Here is a 6,116-nt window from a genome sequence, read left to right on the forward strand (position 1 = left end):
CCCCCCCCCCCCCCCCCCCCCCCCCCCCCCCCCCCCCCCCCCGCGGAGCGCCGCTGCCGAATCCCACCCCCCAGTGCCCCCCACGTGCCCAGCCACCGAAACAAAAACAACCCACCCCACCCCCAGCACTGCCCGATCGACCCCCCCCCAAAAAAAACCCTGAGCGCCCCCCTGCCACTCCAAGATTGGCCGCCCCTTACCAGGTGCCACTCCAAGCACGTGCTTGGCCGGCTGGTGCCTGGAACCGGCCCTGCACTGGGGCAAAGATTTCACCCACAAGGTCTGTTTATGTGCAACCACAGAAGACCTTTTTAATGATGTGAAGTGCTTACCTCTATGGTGATAGGTTCAATATAAAAATTTCATATAGATAAACACGACAGTAAAAAACCTTTCCAGTTTAGATCACATGTCTATGCCTCAGTTTTCACATGTTCCATAGTCTCTCCCTGATGAGAAGGTAGTTCATGCCTCAATTTCTCTGCTGGTGGAGCAGTTTGGTCCTCCAGCCAAACTATAAAGTACTCCCTTTTCTGGGCAAATAAAAAATTCAAACACAGAACAATCCTTTGCCATCCCCAGGCTTAATAGTCCTTCAGCTTTGTTGACATAGGGTTGCTCCATAGTCTTTCAATACTCCTTGAGCTACAGCTTTCATTCCTGTTGACAAAGAGTTGCTTAATAATATAAGTAGTTTGCCCTCTCCAGGCCACACAGTTCAGGAATCCTTTCTCCACTAGGATCAGCGCTGGCCTTTCCTGTACTGACACAGGAGTGAAAAGGGGGCTCTCTTTCACACTGACCGGGGCGCTGGAACAACTTTTATAGTGGGGGTGCTGAGAGCCATTGAATCAAACTGTAAACCCTGCATATAATGGAAACCACTTCAAGCCGGGGGTGCAGCAGCACCCATAGAACCCCTAGTTCCAGCACCTTTGACACTGACTGTAAGATCCAGCCATGGGCCCCAAAACTGGAAGTTTGTGCCTGGTTCCCATCACAAACTCTCTATTATTTTTGTCCACAGCCTCCTCCTCCACTCATTTCCCTGGGCCTTTTAAGAAGTGTATGGAGAATCTACTTGCAGTGTACAGCAACAAAGCATTTTACTGGTCCTTCAAAATCTAGTTGCAATGCTGCATATTCTCGAGCATCAGCTGGTGGCATCTCATTTATTAACTATTTACTCTTACATCCATAACTCACAGCCCCTCCCCAGGCTATTTACTCAGCTCTCTTGACTGATTACTTCATTCTAGGTATTGTCTTACCACTCTTTTCTCCAGACTGACCCAGAAGCTTCCCTTACAGTCTGAGCTCACAGTCATATGGTTCCTGGTGACATGTTCCAGAATATCCATGTTCAGGGTTGAGCAAAGACAGGAGCCCCACCTGGCCTGTTACCTCTCTGCAAGGGTCACTGTGTGCAACGTAAGAATCCTGATCACGTTTTCAGTTATTCTTATGATATGTCTGTATGACATGCATGACATTTGAAAATGATGTGCTATGGTATTATTTTTTCAAGGGAAGAAGTTATACGTGTCTTTCATGATATATATCCCAGAGAACACAGGCACAGAAGAGCAAATAAAAGACCGTTTTTGCCCTGTGAACAAATGCTATGGTTTTGTTTATGGTTGTTAAGGGAGAAAATATGTTTTACGGCTAAGATGGCACTATATTTTTTCTGGCACAATCTAAGAAAAATGAAGATGTGAATAAAGATGTGAATAAAAATGAAGATGTGATTTGTTTGATGATAAATTATAAAACTACTGTCCCTGATTTTGAATCATGTTTGAATTTTCATGAGATATACACTTTGACAGCTGTATCTATTTGACTTTTCTTTCATTTGTGAGTTTCATCTATTATATGCTGGTGAGTAGCATTTCATGTAATTATGATGAAGGCCTTTTCACTTTTTGTTCATTCAATTCTATTATGACTGTATTAATTCTTCTTCTTCTTCTTCTTCTTATTATTATTATTATTGTACAATTCCTCTTATCTATCTCTAGATCTCCTTCTCAGTTGTACCTTTGGGTCTCTCTCTCCTGAATCTCACTTTCGGTTAAAAACAGAGCTGGCCAAATAGTGGGACACATTATTCACATCCATATTGGTGAAATCTCAGCCATTGTTTGATCTGATTATGTTCATTCTATTTTAGTCACTTTTTCTACAATGTTAGTATAAGTGGATTTTGTTCACACAACTGTTTGGGGAATTTTGTTTATGCCTAAATAGGTTTTTGTGTGTGAATTTGCGCATTCATGTACAAATACGCATGTTTGAGTTATGCACTGTCAACTGACCCTCTTAATATATGCATTACTTGACAGTCAAAAAGGAAATGTCTGCTAGTCAGCCAGATAGCCTCTATTTTTCTGTCTCCATCAGTCAGGATGCAATGTACGTCTTTTAAAATCTGGGATGGGATCCACCTACGCCATGCAGCTAAATATATACTCTTCATTGAGCTAAAGGTGACAGGCAAATATTAAAACTGTCCTTACATTTCAGAGGCTTGCTTAACTCTGGCTCTATTTCACATACCAAAGTTCTCCCTGCCCTCTCCCTGAGAGAGTCAATGCCCAGATGATTTCTTCAGGCATACTTCCTGTTTATAAAGGGGTAGGTAATCCAAGATCTGAGCAGAAACCACACCGTGTGACTTTGGTGACTAATCAGACAACTTCAAGCTCACATTCTGAGTGCAGACTTTTTGATAGATTCCTTGGTTGGTGCAGTTTATGAAAATCCATGCCTCAACTATATTCATTAAAAGAATTATCAACAAAAACATGTTTATAAAAATTGTGAGATGTTCCTGAGCAATTAGTAAACAGGGGGAAAAAAAAGCCAAATCCAAGTAATAAATTGCAGCAAAGAGTCCTGTGGCACCTTATAGACTAACAGACGTATTGGAGCATGAGCTTTCGTGGGTGAATACACACTTCTTCGGATCCCTTTGATAAGTAATAAATTGTTTGCAGCAAGAAAAGTAACCAGCTAAGGTTAATAATTAATTTATGGGAGACAGGTAAGTTTTCTAAGTTTTCATTTTTCCTTTCTCTTGTTTTGTTACTCTGTACTTGTTAGTTGCTATATCCAGTTTACCTTACAGTAGCAGACAGACACTGTGTCTAATCTACATTACAGTCTGATTTAAACACCAGTTAATTATAAGCCATAGGAATCGGAATGTCTTTTCCATCTCCTTGGTTATCACTTTCCACAACATCTTCGAAAAACACTTATTATTAAGTATTTTAATGTGACTTGACATAAAAAAGAATTAAAGAAAATGTCTTTCCCTGCTGGGTACAACTACAATCTAATTTGGATTGCAACTCACTTTGAGCAGTATTATTTCTGCAATGCCATAGCTGTACATTGTGTTTATCGATAAATAAGAGTTTGTGCTGCTCTGTGGTGCTTACAAGCTCAGGGTCTGCAAATTTATCCACAACTTCAAAATCTTGCAAGTTGTTTTACAAGTGTAGCGGGGCAGTAACCCCGCTCCTGCCCTGAAGGGCTTAAAACAGCCCTGGGACAGGGCTGTGGTAGGGAAAAACCTGGGCTGATTGGCGAAGTAGCCACAGCTGGGCCACGCCCCAATCAGGCTGCAGCTGGCCCTTATAAGAGGGCAGTGGACTGGGGAGCAGTCAGTCTCTCTCTGCTTTCAGAGTGAGAGAGGGGCCTGGCTGCTGGGAAGCTCAGGGTACCTAAAGTAAGGCCGGGCTGGGGAAAGGCCAGAGGGGCAGGGGAGCTCCAGGCTGGCAACTCCCCAGGCTGCAGGGCCTTGTCCAAGGCCCCATAGAGGTATTGGGTTGCAGAGAAAGGCAGCAGGCAGGGACGGCTTTAGGAAGTGCGGGGCCCGATTCGAATACCTGGTGGCGGTCTGGGTCTTCAGCGGCACTTCGGTGGCAGGTCCTTCACTTGCACCAGGTCTTCCGCAGCACTGAAGTGCCAAAATGCCGCCAAGACCCGGAGCGAGTGAAGGACCCGCTGCCGAAGTGCCGCCGAAGACCCGGACCGCTGCCAGATGAGTAAAAATTAAAAAGGCGCCTAAGTTAGGCGCTCTTCTTTAGGGCGCGGGGCCCTCTTGGGCACAGGGCCATCTTAGGCACGGGGCCTGATTCGGGAGAATTGGGGGAATTGGCCTAAAGCAAGCCCTGGCAGCAGGTCAAAACCCCCTTGCCTGTGACGAGTGGCTTATACCGCAGTCTGCCCCAGGGAGTGGGGGCTAGTTGGTGACTGGCTGTAGCCTACAACTGAGAAGAGGTGGGGATGGGGGTGGAGGTTTCCCGGGGAGGAGAGACCCTGAGACTGAGGGGTGTACTGCCAGGGGGGCAGCACCCCAGGTAACAGGGCACCGGAGTCCTGGGAGGGATGTGGGGGCCAAGCGGCAGCGGGACACCGGCCGACAGAGGGTGCTTCCAGGCTGTAAAAGAGCTAATTCCTGGACGGTACCAGCAGGAGGCGCCGCAGGGGTGAGTCCCACGTCGCTACAACAAGGCAGACTCATGTGCCTGTCCAGAGCCTTATTAAAATCAATGGAAGTCTGTCTGCATGGGATAACTCAAAGGACCAGAGTCTAAGATAGATAAGGTGAATATCAAAGGTCCAACAAAAGGAAGAGCACAGAGGAAGGATGGATGTGTAACAGCAGAGCAATAGGAAATATGAATTGCAGAACCAATGGGAAAGAAGAGCAGTAATAAAGTATCAATTTATTGATAACCATAGAGATTATGAAGATGAGCCACAGCATTCACTACAGACATCAACCTTGTGTTCTAATTAATATCATAAGATGATATGAAAAAACCAATATGAATGAATGAATGGTACTTTTACAGGGCTCAGAAAAGGAGAAATGAACAGCAAAAAAGAAGTGAGGAAAGAGGAAGCAGCAGCAGCAGTACTTAAAAAGGCACAGCTTTTTAAGACAAGGAGGTGAACAACTGCACCTAAAGGGGTACATAGGTTAGTACATTGTATCGTCAACCATACATTTCTACACAGAAAGTGCATGACAGTGAATGGTTTCAATAGTGTGGTTATAAAATAAACTAACCAATAATGGAAATCAACTTGATTTGAAAAGAGAGAAACCCAGACTTTCCAAAGGGGCAGTGGACTACTGGGCTTCTTTTAACCAGTGCCAGCAATTTGAAAAATCAAATTAGAGCTTGAAAATTAATCATATTAAATAATTAACAATATTAAATAATTAACAATATGTGGCCAACTTGCAGCTAATGTTCTCTAAATTCTCACACATAAGGCCCATATCAACACAAATGGAAATGATACCAATTGTGATATGTTAGTCATCAAATATAGAATAATCCATTGTTTTTTTCCTGCAGAGATGGGCTCTTGCCAAGTAATTTTCTCTGTCTCCCTTTTCCAAGTACTGAAATTACATCAGACCACACCTGAGATGTCCTGGGGAATGGATCTGTCCAAGAAAGGAATCATTTTGTCCTACTGAAGATCTGCGGGTGAAATCCTAGTTCCATTCCCGTCAATGATAAAATTCCTATTGACTCCAGTGGAGCTAGGATTACACTCCATGCCATCCAGATCATAAATAAAACCAGATTGTTTTCATTTCCACAGATCCTTCGGAATATCTCATTTACAAACACAATATTGTTATTCTCTAGGACGTCTCTAGTAAAATTGTCTCAGTAAATATTTGTACCTCCTTGTATTTAAAACAAATAACATTTTCTGTGTGGATAAATGTTACGTTAAATGGAAGAGGTCCTTAAATGATACCACTGAGTATCAGATTCCCAAACTGTTGAACTAAAATCCAGGTGGAATGCTGAAATTCAGACTACAGTTGCATTTCCTGTATCTATCTAACAAAGCAGATTTGATTGATTTGTAATAAATGTCAGGGAAGACTGGATGCTCCTGAAACAATATAACTCTCCATGTGTCAGTATATATTGCCTGCATCTGTAACTTTCACTCTATGCATCTGAAGAAGTGAGGTTTTTACCCACGAAAGCTTATGCCCAAATAAATCTGTTAGTCTTTAAGGTGCCACCAGACTCCTTGTTGTTCCTGAAACAATGGTCTTCTAATGA

Source organism: Terrapene carolina, unplaced genomic scaffold (assembly GCF_002925995.2).
Source record: "Terrapene carolina triunguis isolate 2854851 unplaced genomic scaffold, T_m_triunguis-2.0 Scaffold68, whole genome shotgun sequence".
Taxonomy (NCBI): Eukaryota; Metazoa; Chordata; order Testudines; family Emydidae; genus Terrapene; species Terrapene triunguis.